At 40.6% G+C, this 16,917-nt stretch overlaps 1 protein-coding gene across 3 annotated transcripts in view; it reads left to right on the plus strand.

The window, feature by feature from the left end:
- The window catches only part of GPSM1 (G protein signaling modulator 1), an 811,168-nt gene that overhangs the window by 347,449 nt on the left and 446,802 nt on the right, over nucleotides 1–16,917 (plus strand). The gene's annotated exons all lie outside the window — the stretch shown is intronic.

Here is a 16,917-nt window from a genome sequence, read left to right on the forward strand (position 1 = left end):
GAAGGCAGCATCCGTGAGCCTAGTAATTTTCCATTGCCGCTGCGCTAGGATATTTCAACATGCTGCAACTCTGATTACACGACACTGCACTGGGGTGAATTGAGCTTTCTGAGATTTTCACCTCCCCTTCTATAGCTCTGATTTGTCTTATTCTTTCTGAGATGTTAAGCTTCTTCTCCCTACCATCTGACTTGTTTGGTGCTCTCTATCACCCTTGACACTTGTGGCCTCTCATCACAGAAATCCCTGTTGGGCTTTAACCTGGTCAGTCTCTGCGCTTTGGAGACTGTAAGGTCTAAATCAATATTTTTCTGTTTTTCTGTTGGTAATATCAATCTTCACCTGATTTTCGCAATTTACTCTGTGTTTCAACTTCAATCACGATAATCCTGCAAAATAATTCTATAGATTGCTTTTACTCTATTTGTGACATCTCTCTGGCTATCTTTTATGACGTTTGCGAAGATGGCGCAACCTTATAATTACTTTTTTAAATTCAGATTTCACTAACTGGACAGTTTTTACACACAGAGCTCTAATCCATATAGAACAAAATGGCCACACTCATAATGTGTTCGTTCGGTGACCCACCTATGCGTGTTTTAGTGCGTTTTTTAGTTTGCAGAAATGCACTACAGTCAATTTAACATGGTTTCCTATGGTACACGTTCGCATCTATGTGTTTTGCGGCCGGTGCATTTTTGGAAAGGGTCAGGGACTTTTTTCCACAGTTTTCGTATAACAAACTTCAATGGAATCGCACCGGAAATGCAAGTGTTGTGTTTGTGATGTGATTTTTGCGGTTTTTATTTTTCTGTTTAAAACACTGTATATAGCTGGTTGCTAAGGAGGGAAGCCGGCCGCCACATCCTTAACAACCGATGAGTCATCAGCTGTCAGCAGGCTGTCACAAGGGGCCGGCTGGGCTCTCCGGGTGAGGTCATCTAATGGGCACGCACGATGGCTATATAAGAGATGCCAGACAGCAGGCGACAACACAACGGAGGAAAACTGCCTTAGAAGAAGCGGCCTTGTTTTGTTTTTAGCGGGTAACTGGCGGCGAGGAAGAAGACAGCTCAGGGACAAGACAGCACCGGGAGAAGACAGCTCGGGACTTATTTTTTAAAATGACTTGTCAAAAACTGCCTCTTGTTTTTTTTTAATATTTCACTGCTTTTTGGGGTGAATGGGTAGGGGTACCCGATACGCATTCACAGGGGGGGCCGGGATCTGGGGGCCCCCTTGTTAAAGGTGGCTTCCAGATTCCAGTAAGCCCCCACCCACAGACCCCGACAACCACAGCACAGGGTTGTCGGTAAGAGGCCCTTGTCCCCATCAACATAGGGGTTTGGGGCAAGGTGCCTTGGGGGGAGGGGGCAGAGGCAGCCACCCCCCCATGTTGAGTGCATGCGGCCTGGTATGGTTCAGGAGGGGGCGCTCACTTGTCCCCTCCCTTGCCTGACCCACCGGGCTGCATGCTCTGATAAGAGTCTGGTATGGGTTTTTGGGGGGGGGGCCTTACACTGTTTTTTTTTCACAATTTTTTTTCCCCGCTGACAGCTGATGACTCATCGGTTGTTAAGAACAAGGCGGCTGGCTTCCCGGCCCCCTCCTTAGCAACCAGCTATATACAGTGTGTTTAAAGAGAAAAAAAAGTTAAATACATAATGCATGAAAACTGCATGCAAAAACGCATAAAAAAAGAGGGTTTAAAAATGCAAAACACACGCAAAACAGGCCTGAAAAATGCATCAAGCGCAGCTGCATAGATGTGAACCTAGACTAAATGTTAGTTTTGTGCATGGCCTGTGATGGTTAAAAGACCAGCTGTGCAATACTATCTAAGAGGCAGGGAGTGGAAGTGTGCTTAGAGATGTAAAATTTCCAGAATTTTGAAGCCATGAAGAAAACATGTTTTCTCTCCTGTTTTAGTCCAGAAAAAATGGAAATTTAAAAAAAAAATTGAAAATACAAATTCCGTGTGGCGTAGTTTTACTAATTGAAAGTAATTTTGTTACACTGGAAACCTGAAATGCAGTGTATATTAAAGTATTAAGCTTGAAATGAAAGTACAGCTTATTCAGTAAATAATCTAAACTTGCTTTTTACAATTTTTTTTTTTTTTAATGGAATAATAAGGACTGTATATGTTAAGAACATTTCAACTATATAGGAGAACAGGTAACAACCCCACTTTGCCTCATAATAATTTAAAAGCTTCCTGTCAATATGCATTTTCAGTTATTGACAATGCTGATCCAGAAGCATACAGTGGGGCAAAAAAGTATTTAATCAGCCACCAATTGTGCAAGTTCTCCCACTTAAAAAGATGAGAGAGGCCTGTAATTGTCATCATAGGTATACCTCAACTATGAGAGACAAAATGTGGAAACGAATCCAGACAATCACATTGTCTGATTTTTGAAAGAATTTTGCAAATTATGGTGGAAAATAAGTATTTGGTCACCTACAAACACGCAAGATTTCTGGCTCTCACAGACCTGTATTTTCTTTAAGAGGCTCCTCTGTCCTCCACTCATTACCTGTATTAATGGCACCTGTTTGAACGTGTTATCAGTATAAAAGACACCTGTCCACAACCTCAAACAGTCACACTCCAAACTTCACTATGGTGAAGACCAAAGAGCTGTCGAAGGACACCAGAAACAAAATTGTAGACCTGCACCAGGCTGAGAAGACTGAATCTGCAATAGGCAAGCAGCTTGATGTGAAGAAATCAACTGTGAGAGCAATAATTAGAAAATGGAAGACATACAAGACCACTGATAATCTCCCTCGATCTGGGGCTCCATGCAAGAGCTCACCCCGTGGGGTCAAAATCATCACAGGAACTGTGAGCAAAAATCCCAGAACCACACGGGGGGGGACCTAGTGAATGATCTGCAGAGAGCTGGGACCAACGTAACAAAAGCTACCATCAGTAACACACTATGCCGCCAGGGATTGGGAAAATGTCATATGGTCAGATGAAACCAAAGTAGAACTGTTTGGTAGAAACACAACTCGTCGTGTTTGGAGGAGAGAGAATGCTGAGTTGCAACCAAAGAATACCATACCTAGCATGGGGGTGGCAACATCATGCTTTGGGGCTGTTTCTCTGCAAAAGCAACAGGACGACTGATCCATGTACATGAAAGAATGAATGGGGCCATGTATTGTGGGATTTTAAGTGCAAACCTCCTCCCATCAGCAAGGGCATTGAAGATGAAACGTGGCTGGGTATTTCAGCATGACAATGATCCCAAACACACCGCCCGGGCAACGAAGGAGTGGCTTCGTAAGAAGCATTTCAAGGTCCTGGAGTGGCCTAGCCAGTCTCCAGATCTCCATAGAAAACCTTTGGAGGGAGTTGAAAGTCCGTGTTGCCCAGTGACAGCCCCAAAACATCTCTGCTCTAGAGGAGATCTGCATGGAGGAATGGGCCAACATACCAGCAACAGTGTGTGACAACCTTGTAAAGACTTATAGAAAACGTTTGACCTCTGTCACTGCCAACAAAGGATATATAACAAGGTATTGAGATGAACTTTTGATATTGACCAAATACTTATTTTCCACCATAATTTGCAAATAAATAATTTCAAAAATCAGACAATGTGATTGTCTGGATTTGTTTCCACATTTTGTCTCTCATAGTTGAGGTATACCTATGATGACAATTACATCTTTTTAAGTGTGAGAACTTGCACAATTGGTGGCTGACTAAATACTTTTGTATACTGTATACAGTGCCTTGAAAAAGTATTCATACCCCATTGAAATTTTCCACATTTTGTCATGTTACAACCAAAAACATAAATGTATTTTATTAGGATTTTATGTGATAGACCAAAGAAGGAAAACGAAAAATGGTTTTCAATTTTTTTTACAAATAAATATTTAAAAAGTGTGGCGTGCATTTGTATTCAACCCCTTTTACTCTGATACCCCTAACTAAAATCTAGTGGAACTGATTGCCTTCAGAGGTCACCTAATTAGTAGAAAGAGCCCACCTTTGTGTAATTTAATCTCAGTATAAATACTGTGAATCTCTCAGAGGTTTGTTATAGAACCTTAGTGAACAAACAGCATCATGGAGGCCAAGGAACACACCAGACAGGTCAGGGATAAAGTTGTGGAGAAGTTTAAAGCAGGGTTAGGTTATAAAAAAATATCCCAAGCTTTGGACATAAACATACAACCAGAGCTTTAATGGAATGGTTTAGATCAAAACGTATTAATGTGTTAGAATGGCCCAGTCAAAGTCCAGACCTAAATCCAATTGAGAATAAGTGGCAAGACTTGGAAATTGTTGTTCAGACGCTCTCCATCCAATCTGACAGAGCTTGAGCTATTTTGCAAAGAAGAATGGGCAAAAATGTTACTCTCTAGATGTGCAAAGCTGGTAGAGACATACCCTAAAAGACTTTTAGCTGTAATTGCAGCGAAAGGTTGTTCTACAAAGTATTGACTTGGGGGCTGAATACAAATGCATGTCACACTTTTCACATATTTATTTGTAAAATATTTTGAAAACCATTTATCATTTTCCTTCCACTTCACAATTATGTGCCACTTTGTGTTGGTCTATCACATAAAATCCCAATAAAATACATTTACATTTTTGGTTGTAACTTGACAAAATGTGGAAAATGTCAAGGGGTGTGAATACTTTTTCAAGGCACTGTATTGCTCTTGCTCGAGCTTGATCGATGTTCTCCTGATTTTCAGGTGTAATTTTATCTATAAATGAAGGTTCTGCAGGTTTTTTGGGAGGCTGTGGTTTGCAAAACTTCCTTACTTGAAGATGCTGCTGTTGAAGAATCGCTCTGTGAAGATCCATAAGCATCAGAAAGAGTGTTTCTGTAATGAGAGCTCTGGAGGGAAAAGCTACATGCACTTTCATTCTGGTCCTCATAATTTCATCCCATAAAGAATGTTTTAAAGTCTTTAGGGCACCTAAAGGGCGCACCGGCGCCACCCCCTCTATCACGCCACCCCCTATATAGTTAATGGATAGATTCATGCATAGCATGAATCTATTCATGGCCGCCGCGACCACCCCCTATTCATGTGTCCGGCCCCTTTCAGGACACCTGGAGCATGAATTACAGCAGCGGGAGTGTTTTTTTGAAGCACATGATTAGAGCCATAGGCTCTAATAGGCTTCAAAATATGGTGGACTTGGAGCACAGAGCATTGCGCTCGGAGCCCACCTAGATGTGTTAGAAAAGCAAATGAATATTCGCTGTTCTAACACTGAATAGTCTCTCCGTCAATCAGGAAGCGCGGGTCTGTTACCAGTTTCCTGATTGGCTGAAAGGTCAGGCGATCCTATTGGACTCCTAGGAGGAGGGGAGGAGAGGCACGGTGGAAGCCGCTGTGATCTCAGAAGGGAAGAGGACATAGGAGACGCTGCCAGATGCCCGCCGCAGCCTGTCCCCCTGCCCGATGTGCCCGGCGATCCCCACCGCCGATGGGGTAAGTGCCAGTGGACCAGCAGACAGTGGGGGGGTGGGTTGTTTTCTGCCCCCTCAAACAAAAACCTACCAGCTGCCACTGCCAGGATGTGTTTTGTTATCCTTGTAGCATTTGGAAAATATTTCTTCTCACAATATTTGCAAATTGCAGATTTGCTCCCAGCAGAAATTGTACTGTGTAAAATGTTTCCAAACTCCAGATGTTGGTCTCACAATTTTACTCAGAGAAGGAAAAGAAAAAAGAATGTACTGACCAGACTATAGGGAAACATTATGCTGTGATGGTGGAGAACATTATTATAAATAATTTAATGGTTATAAAGGTAATGGTTATAAATGGTTTAATGATTATAAAGATAAACTAATTTGTTAGACAAATGTACCCTCTTACCTTATCAAATTTAAGAGCTACAAGATGGAGCCTGCAAGCAAACTAAACTGCAGCCTTTCCCTTGCAGTGCCCCCTAGTGGCAGAAATGCATAATTCTCTTGTTTGGGAATTGCGCTGAGAAGTACGGTGTTACTTGAATTGTGTTCCAGGATTTGCTCATCTTCAGCTGAGAGAACTTGCAATTATTTAACCGCTTCCCCACAGATATACTGCGGCAGAAGGGCACGTACAGGAAGATTAACATACCTGTACGTTGCCCTTTAAGAGGTGGCTTGCGGGCGCATGCCCGCCGGGAGCTCTCACGGCGAGGAAGAACGGGGAGATGCTAATGTAAACAAGCATCTCCCCGTTCTGCCTGGTGACACTGTCACTGATCACAGCTCCCTGTAATCGGGAGCAGTGATCAGTGTAGTGTCACACACAGCCCCTCCCCCCACAGTTAGAATCACTCCCTAGGACACACTTAACCCCTACAGCGCCACCTAGTGGTTAACCCCTTCACTGCCAGTCACATTTACACAGTAATCAATGCATTTTTAATTGCACTGATCGCTGTATAAATGTGAATGGTCCCAAAATCACTCCAAAATTGTCTGACGTGTCCGCCATAATGTCGCAGTCATGATAAAAATCGCTGATCGCCGCCATTACTAGTAATAAAAAAATGATCAATAAAAATGCCATAAAACTATCCCCTACTTTGTAGACGCTATAACTTTTTTCGCAAACCAAGCAATAAACACTTATTGCGATTTTTTTTTTTTTTTTTTACCAAAAATATGTAGAAGAATACGTATCGGCCTAAACTGAGGAAAAAAATTGTTTTTTTTTTATATTTTTTGGGGGATATTTATTATAGCAAAAAGTTAAAAATTATGCATTTTTTTCAAAATTGTCACTATTTTCTTGCTTATAGCTCAAAAAATAAAAACCGCAGAGGTGATCAAATACCGCCAAAAGAAAGCTATTTGTGGGAAAAAAAAGGACGTCAATTTTGTTTGGGAGCCACGTCACACGACCGCACAATTGTCAGTTAAAGCGACGCAGTGCCGAATCGCAAAAAAAGCTCTGGTCTTTGGCCAGCCAAATGGTCTGGCGCTTAAGTGGTTAAAACTTTACATAAAGTTTCAGAAATCTTTCATTGCGGTTTTCATGTTATATAGTTTGAATACCATGCCATGGATATATTATTTATTATTGTAAAATAAAATCTTCCAGACATGTTCTTTTTTTTTGGGGGGGGGGGGGGCTTTGAAAAAGACAGAAGAAAATATTTTTTTCTTCAATTTTTCTGTTTTTTTCAAAGCAATCCCATCTCTAAATGCGGTCACCTTTGTCTCCAGAATTAAAGGGTACCCTGCTGGTGGGAAACCTCTCTGATCTGTGTATACTATACTGTGTATACTAAAATACTGATATCAGATGCCCAGCTGAAACCCAAAACAATGTACTAATCCCTGTTGGAATGAGAGCAAGAAGAACCACTTTGCTTGAATTTACTGGCCAACAGCATGCAGAAAATAAATATTATGCACACAGAGGCTCCATTACAAAAAGTAAAGAACAAAATGAACAAAGATTTAATTAGCAAGTTTCCAGATTTAATTGGAACAATGTACAGCTAATGACCTAGAAACCCCCTTTCATAACAAGACAAAGTTTGACTTTCAAGGCTGCACGCTGTGTCCTGGTAAGCTGGAATTGCAAATCTTGCTGTGACTTGTAGTTTCACCACAGCTGGAGCATACGCTGCAGAAGAACATTCTGTGTTTACAATGGTAGAACATGATTTGTGCAGTCAATATAAATCTGACAACGAAAGGTTCTGCTTTATGTATCCTGCTAGATTTTTCCAGGATTTTTGTGTATTCCAAACAATATAGAGTCAGGTGGAACATCCATCATTAAGAAAAAGGTCAATGACAGCAGTGTATGTAATTTATATGTTTTTCTCCATCCCAAGTTTAGTCTGGTGGAACTTATGTTTGCGGATGTGGATTTAGATGAGAATTCAGATAGCTTAGAATTAATAAACTGTTATTAACTGCTCAGCTATAATGTTATTTTATTGAGGGAGGATTTCCGTTTTTTTTTTTTTTTTTATTTAAAACATTTTATTGTAGGGAGACTATTAATTAAACTATCTGGGTGTACTACTATCACTGGATGACTTTATAATGCAGTCTACAAGGGTTATAATATATTGTAGTTTACCTTTTTTAACAGCAAAATTCAAGAATTTGTGATTGGTTGAAGTGGTTTTTCATGTTCCTACTCAAATCTGTTGTGTCTTCTAAAGTTATTGAATCACTAAGGAGCATGCTGACCACCCTGCACTCTGACCAATCAGATCAATAGACCATGCATAGCTTTAGACCAACTTGTTGACCGAGCATTAGAACATTTGCAGGATGAGGTCAACTTCCCACTAATCTCTAATCCACTGCATCATTCACAGGGTTGGAGAAAATTGTAGCCAGTCAGAGTATTTATAGTTGTAGATTAATTTGTAGTCAAATATTTAAAGGATGAGACCAAAGCACAGTCTATTTAATAATAAGAACATGGCTGGTCTGAGGTTCCCAAAAGATATGACATTGCTCTGAAAGTTAATTCCATTAAAACCAACTATCTTTTCTGTAAAAAAAAAAAAAAAAATGGTATATTAACAAAATATGTTTACAGCAATTCCAGATTGATAATTGTAAAGGATGCATTCTAGTACAAGAGCATGCATGAAAAAAAGGTATGTATATTACAGGCTCTCTTATACAGTAAAACCTTGGTTTGAGAGCGTTTTGCAAGATGAGCAAAATTTATGAATACATTTTGACTTGATATACAAGCGATGTCTTGATATACAAGTAGCGTCATGTCACAACTGGGTATAAAAGAGAAGAAAGGCACCTCTAAGTGTAGCAATATGGTTACATTTAATGAAGGTACAACATTTAGCAACTCACATCGTTGATGATTAAAACAGGCACATCTAAGTATGCAGGCATCCGGGGTAAAGATGTCCACATAGACCATCCCCCGCACCGCCATCAACGTCATCCCTTCCACGCTGTGCTCCATGAGCGATTCAAGCCTCGCTTTCAGACCGGGCTACTGCAGGGTAGTCTTCCCGGTCATGATTGCAGACTGACATTGGTGAGAGTCGGTAGTGCGGAGGATGGTCTATGTGGACAGCTTTACCCCGTACACCTGAATACTTAGATGTGCCTGTTTTAATCATCAACCATTTGAGCTAAATGTTGTACCGTCATTAAATGTAACCATATTACTACACTTAGAGGCACCTCTCTTCTCTTTTATACTCTGTAGCTCCTACTGGATTTTGCTTCTAATCCCCTTGTGGAGGCTTACATTTTTAGATGGCCATTTTATGGTTACACAACCTATCACTTTGCTATAATCTTTTTATAAGGACTATAGACTGAAGGACTTATGAATAAATGGTTGTGGAACGAATCACCTGAGTTTCCTTTATTTCTTATGGGGAAATTCGCTTTGATATACAAGTGCTTTGGATTACAAGCATATTTCCGGAACAAATTATGCTCCCAATCCAAGGTTTTATTGTATTAGATAATCAAGGGCATAAAGTGTGAAATTGCCTATGTCAGTTTTATTTACTACACATGTAGGCAGGTGCAGGTTTTCCTCCAACCTGTAGGTGGCACTGTGCCGCTGTCACAGATCGAGTGGAGTCTACGAGGGCATTGTCCTATTGTGGATTCTCTCAGGAAAGCCAGCTGTCTGATTGGACACTGCAACCTCTGGAGACCTCAGGTGGCCATCTTGGCTGGGAACCTTATATATAGGGTTTCTTGCATCGTTCGGGCATGACTGGAGTGAGTAGTAGGTCAGGGATAGAGATCCCACTGGCTAGAGAAAGTGATAAGCGCAGGGGGAGGATCCTGGCGGTAGGGCCAGAACAGTCACAATGCCTGCATAGAGGAAACATCCCAGGATAGAGACTAACAATATGCACCACAGACTGGCACCCCCCGCCCCCCCCATCGGAAGCCATTCACTGGTACCATAGGCCCAAGCCTGGTAAAACATTTAAACGCCAATTGTTGCAGCTCTTTATATAAGTGCCTACAAGAGCCCGTATTATTATTATTTATTATTGTAATCTATATTCAATATACAAGACTGTGAGTGTGGTCGCTCCCTGACTGGGTATCTTGGACCTAGGGCCGCCTACACACAGATCTTTTTTTATATGAAAGGTTCTCTTTACGTTGTGCCGTGAAAAAAAAAAAAAAACGGATGAAGTGCAGTGTTTTCAATGTCAGTTCTGCCTAATCAAGGTATATTTTGATCCTGTAGAGACCTAAGTAAATAACTATAGTATAATTGTCTCAGACTTGCATTGTCATGGGTCCAGAATGTCAATTTAAATCAGTTATCCAAGCTACACAGATCAATATTTGGATAGCCTTGCACCATCCCACATGTGTTAGGAAGCCTATTGATTTTGTCGTGGGAAAGATTACTGTTCTGCTCTTTTTAATTACCTTTTAGATGGTGTTATTGGGAGTGTTAACCTCTGCAGTCTCCATCAGATTCACCAATTAAATGGAAAAGATGAAAAATGAAAGTATAGTTTATTTAAAGGTGTTCTTTAGGAGTATGTAATGTAAAATGGATTTGCCTTTTGTAGACACAAATATACAGTGGGGCAAAAAAGTATTTAGTCAGCCACCAATTGTGCAAGTTCTCCCACTTAAAAAGATGAGAGAGGCCTGTAATTGTCATCATAGGTATACCTCAACTGTGAGAGACAAAATGTGGAAACAAGTCCAGACAATCATATTGTCTGATTTTTGAAAGAATATATTTGCAAATTATGGTGGAAAATAAGTATTTGGTCACCTACAAACAAGCAAGATTTCTGGCTCTCACAGACCTGTATCTTCTTCTTTAAGAGGCTCCTCTGTCCTCCACTCATTACCTGTATTACAGGGCACCTGTTTGAACTTGTTATCAGTATAAAAGACACCTGTCCACAACCTCAAATAGTCACACTCCAAACTCCACTATGGTGAAGACCAAAGAGCTGTCGAAGGACACCAGAAACAAAATTGTAGACCTGCACCAGGCTGGGAAGACTGAATCTGCAATAGGCAAGCAGCTTGGTGTGAAGAAATCAACTGTGGGAGCAATAATTAGAAAATGGAAGACATACAAGACCACTGATAATCTCCCTCGATCTGGGGCTCCACGCAAGATCTCACCCCGTGGGGTCAAAATGATCAAAAGAACAGTGAGCAAAAATCCCAGAACCACACGGGGGGGGGGGACCTAGTGAATGACCTGCAGAGAGCTGCGACCAGCGTGTCCCCCTGCTTAAGCCAGTACATGTCCAGGCCCGTCTGAGGTTTGCTAGAGAGCATTTGGATGATCCAGAAGAGGATTGGGAAAATGTCATATGGTCAGATGAAACCAAAGTAGAACTGTTTGGTAGAAACACAATTCATTGTGTTTGGAGGAGAGAGAATGCTGAGTTGCAACCAAAGAATACCATACCTAGCATGGGGGTGGCAACATCATGCTTTGGGGCTGTTTCTCTGCAAAAGGCAACAGGACGACTGATCCATGTACATGAAAGAATGAATGGGGCCATGTATCGTGAGATTTTGAGTGCAAACCTCCTCCCATCAGCAAGGGCATTGAAGATGAAACATGGCTGGGTCTTTCAGCATGACAATGTTCCCAAACACACTGCCCGGACAATGAAGGAGTGGCTTCGTAAGAAGCATTTCAAGGTCCTGGAGTGGCCTAGCCAGTCTCCAGAGCTCAACCCCATAGAAAACCTTTGGAGGGAGTTGAAAGTCCGTGTTGCCCAGTGACAGCCCCAAAACATCACTGCTCTAGAGGAGATCTACATGGAGGAATGGGCCAACATACCAATAACAGTGTGTGACAACCTTGTGAAGATTTACAGAAAACGTTTGACCTCTGTCATTGCCAACAAAGGATATATAACAAAGTATTAAGATGAACTTTTGATATTGACCAAATACTTATTTTCCACCATAATTTGCAAATAAATTCTTTCAAAAATCAGACAATGTGATTGTCTGGATTTGTTTCCACATTTTGTCTCTCATAGTTGAGGTATACCTATGATGACAATTACAGGCCCCTCTCATCTTTTTAAGTGGGAGAACTTGCACAATTGGTGGCTGACTAAATACTTTTTTTCCCCACTGTACTAAAGGTCTGAAATATGAAAAGAAGGGGAGGTGTGGGATTTTAAATGATGTGCGTAACCAATAGTTGGTCTATTGCATGAAAATATGGTATGTATTGATGTACAGAAAGATGATATTATTTAGAGCAAATATTTTTTAAATAGCCTCATCAGCAGGATTTGAAAGTTAAACTTCATGGTTATAGTACATATAATAAACTAATATACATCGATAGTACAATTGAGCCATAGCTCTCTAGGATATGGAATACAAAGCTGATTGCATGGAAAAATTGCAATAGTATTGCACTATTGCTCCATAAAGGTCGAAATTGATATAAAAAATAAAACAAACATCTAAATGCATGGTAAAAAGAGATTGCATACTATATTGCTTGACGCGTTTCGTGTAATATGCTCCACTTCCTCAGGAGAAGGTGCAATAAATCAGTTGGGGATGTTAATTCACGGTGATGAGTTCCTGGTGTAGACATTCCCAGACGGCCCTTAGTCCTCATCACCATGAGTTACCATCCCTAGTTGATTTATTGCACCTGCTCCTGAGGAAGTGGAGCGTATTCCAAGAAACACGTTGCGCAATATAGGATGCAATCTTTCTGTTTTTACTAAGCATTTAGATGTTTTTTTAATTTTTGTTTTTTTATATCAATTTCTACATTTATGGGTCAATAGTGCAATAATATATTCCATATCTTAGAGTGCTGTATTCCATATCTTAGAGTGCTATGGCTCAATTGTACTATCGATGTATATTAGTTTATTATATGTACTACTGTAACCATGATGTATTTTTTTCATAACCTGCTGATGAGGCTATGCAATAAAATGTTTGTTCCTAATAATATCATCTTTCTGTACACCAATACATACCATGTTTTCATGCAATAGACCAACTGTTTTATTATGCACCTCATTTAAAGTCCCAAACCTCCCCTTCTTTAATAGGGATGCAGGCACAATATATAAATCTTCTCTTCTTTTTGCAAAGACCTGAAATAAATCACTAAATCTAATTATTTACCCCTTCTAAAGTGTTTACATGCTGTTTAGTGTCAAATTTCCTGTAGTAGCAGGTTTTAAAAAGTACTTTTTATCAAGACTTCCCTGGAAACATGAGGGGATATGCAAAGTTCTTGCAGATAGAGATCTAGTGGGTATCAGTCCCAAGACTCCAGTACCACAAGGTTGTAATGGTCACTAGTCACCACTATGCCACTAAGGGCATTCTTTCGACTAGGATAGCCTACTGTACTTCCAGATTAAGGAAAAAGTGCCTCATTGTTCTATGTTCCAGGAAGCTAATTTATTCTACCACAAGGGCACAAACTCTGATAAACTTGTTTTTGAATTGCTTAGATGCCAAACAAAGCCTGATAAGCCCTAGCTCAGTTAAGTGCAATTTTATCATGCTGGCACTGTGGCATGATCTGTGGAAGATATTTATATCCTGCTGCGCTGGAACTATTGATAAGACAATGTCACAGATCTCTCGCTACTAATCACTGCTCAAAGCATTATGGTATTCGTGGGAAAAGAGAATAAGTGTAATCTCCTGTAATGCAGACATTGATGTATCTGGTTCAGTGTTCTCCATACAGCATTGTGGAATATGTCAAATATATATAAATATATGATAATAGTGAATATAAAGTGGGGTTGGCAGTCAGTGCGCAAACATTTGGTCGGTCCAATCCATTGAATATAGAAAAGAAAACCTAGTGCACAAGGCACAGTATGACCCCTCGGGACTTTAATTGACAGACCAAATGTAATAGAAAAAGTCAATGTTTATTAGACAAAATTGGAAAAAGGTAAATATAAAGACATGTAAATATCAAAATATATAATGCTGAACAAGTTTAAAATACATAAGGAGCATGAGACTTAGCTGCCCTGGGTACATATGGTGGGCTAGCATAGACAAATGCCATATATGACGCCTGACATGTTTCGGACAATATTTTTTTGGGGTCGCATATGCGACTTTAACAGCAAGGTATAATTATGCGTACTTTATTGACTTTTTGTACTAAAATGTGATTTGTCTATATTATAGAAAAACTACATATCTTTGTATGTGACACAAAGCTTTTGAAGAAGGACAATCCCGTCCGAAACATGTCAGGCGTCATATATGGCATTTGTCTATGCTAGCCCACCATATGTACCCAGGGCAGCTAAGTCTCATGCTCCCTATGTATTTTAATCTTGTTCAACATTATATATTTTGATATTTACATGTCTTTGTATTTACCTTTTTCTAATTTTGTCTAATAAACATTGACTTCTTCTATTACATTTGGTCTGTCAATTAAAGTTCCGTGGGGTCATACCATGCCTTGTGCACTAGGTTTTCTTTTCTATAATAATAATAGTGTGTCACTGCTGTGTGAATAGTAGAGTATAAGCCGCTCTGGTGCCTAGACTTACATGATTGGTTTTGGTTTCTCTGCACAGCACTGTGGAATATGTCAATTATAAAAATGTATAATAATAGTGTGTGACTGTGCTGGTAACATTAGAGTTTAAGCTCCTCTGGTTCACAGACTGATGGGAATGGCTTAATGTTCTCTATACAGCACTGTGGATTATGTCTGAGATATTTAAATGTATAATCATATTAATAGACTATGTGACTGTACTAGGGACATTAGAATGTAATCTCCGCTGGTATAGACCAGGGATCTTCAAACTACGGCTCTCCAGCTGTTGCGGGACTACACATCCCATGAGGCATTGTAAAACTCTGACATTCACAGACATGACTAGGCATGATGGGAATTGTAGTTCCTGAACAACTGGAAGGCCGTAGTTTGAAGACCCCTGGTATAGACGCTTGTGAATGGTTCATTATTCTCTGTACAGCACTGTGGAATATTTCAGTGCTATAAAAATATGTAATGATAGTGTAGGGATGTGGGGGGATATTAACCACTTGCTTACTGGGCACCTAAACCCCCCTCCTGCCCAGACCAATTTTCAGCTTTCAGCGCTGTCACTCTTTGAATGACAATTGTGCGGTCATACAACACTGTACCTAAATAACATTTTTATCATTTTTTTCCCCACAAATAGAGCTTTCTTTTGGTGGTATTTGATCTCTGGGTTTTTTATTTTTTCTTAAAAAAATTAAAAAAGACAGGATTTAAAAAAAAAAAAATACAAAACCATTTATGTCGTTAATAAATTTTGCAAACAGGTAATTTTTCTCCTTCATTGATGTACGCTGATGAGGCTACACTGATGGGCACTGATAGGCTGCACTGATGGGCACTGATAGGCTGCACTGATGGGCACTGATAAGACGACACCGATGGGCACTGATGAGGTGGCACTGGTGGGCACAGAGGTGGCACTGATGGGTGGCACTGATGGTCATTGATACGTGGCACTGAAGGGCACTAATAGGTGGCACTGATGGGTGGCAGTGATGGACACTGATGGGTGGCAGTGATGGGCACTGACAGGCACTGGTAGGTGACACTGATAGGCAGCACTGCTAGGTGGCACTGATGAGGCACCACTGGTGGGCATTGATAGGTGGAACTTGTGGGCACTGATAGGTGGCACTGATTGCTGGCACTTTTGTACTGTGGGCACTGATTTAAGGCACTGTGGGCACTGTTTTTTTAGGTACTGGTGGGCAAATAACAGGCTGTTCCTCTTTGGGACTAATGTCCCTCCAAACAGAAGTCGGTGATCAGCTTTTTTTCCTCCTCACGCTGCCAGCGTGAAAAAAAAAAAAAAGAATACAGATCTTCTGTTTACATCATGTGATCAGCTGTCATTGGCTGACAGCTGATCTCATGGTAAGGGGCCCCTTACTCGGATCTGTGAACACCCGAGTCAATGAGACTACAGCGTGCGCCGCGCACCCCCTTCAGGGGGTGTGGCGAGCCTGGAAAGGGGAGGACGTCAATAGATGCACTCTCGCTAAAGCAGATTCGCGCTGTAGCCGTCATTCGGCTATAGAGCGGATCTGAAGCAGTTAAAGTGTAAACTCCTATGATGCAAAAAATTATGTGAATTGTTTAGTGTTCTCCACACAGCACTGTAGAATATGTCAGAACTTTATACACCTATAACAGTATGAGTGCAATGGGGGCATTACAGTATATTTACAGTATATTTTGTCATAGGACAGATACTGACATAAATGTCTTGTGTACTTGTATGGCACTGCATTCTATGTCAAGGCTATACATAATAATAGTAAGTCTGCCTGCGTTGGGTGCAGTGCATTTGAGTTAATTCTCCTCTGGAGTGATATAAATGGCTCATTGTTCCCTGGCACATCAGAACACGTCAGGTTTCTCTAAATTAGTTATAATAATGATTTTGTTTCACTGCTGTTCATATTGCTGCCACCTAATAATCTCCTTCCTAATAATATTGCCAACAAGTCCTGTTTTTACCAACCAGAACTACTCACAGACCCTAGAGAAAAGGTTGCAGCAGTATTAGTCTTTCTTTGATCTCTTTAAAGTGGAACTCTGATGACGTAGGGTTAAAGTGTTTGTTACCCTAAAAATAAAATTAAATAGATCCTGTTCCCTTAAAGCATGTTATGCAGCACAGTGCTTGTGCTATGTAATTTGGCCCCCTGTATCACCTGAAATACCTAGCTGATCCTACCTGTTTCTGCCCTCACCTTTGTAAACTGACCACAGTTTATCATTGTGTGCTTTGCCCTGACACCATGGTCAGTTTATATGCCTTCGTCATCCGCAGCTCTCCAGTCGTCCTCTGTCCTCCTCTCCCCCTCCCTACCTGTCAGCTTGTGAGTGACACTCCTGCTGCTATAAAACTATCGTACT

The sequence above is a fragment of the Aquarana catesbeiana genome, linkage group LG09 (genome assembly GCF_042186555.1).
Source record: "Aquarana catesbeiana isolate 2022-GZ linkage group LG09, ASM4218655v1, whole genome shotgun sequence".
NCBI classification, from domain to species: domain Eukaryota; kingdom Metazoa; phylum Chordata; class Amphibia; order Anura; family Ranidae; genus Aquarana; species Aquarana catesbeiana.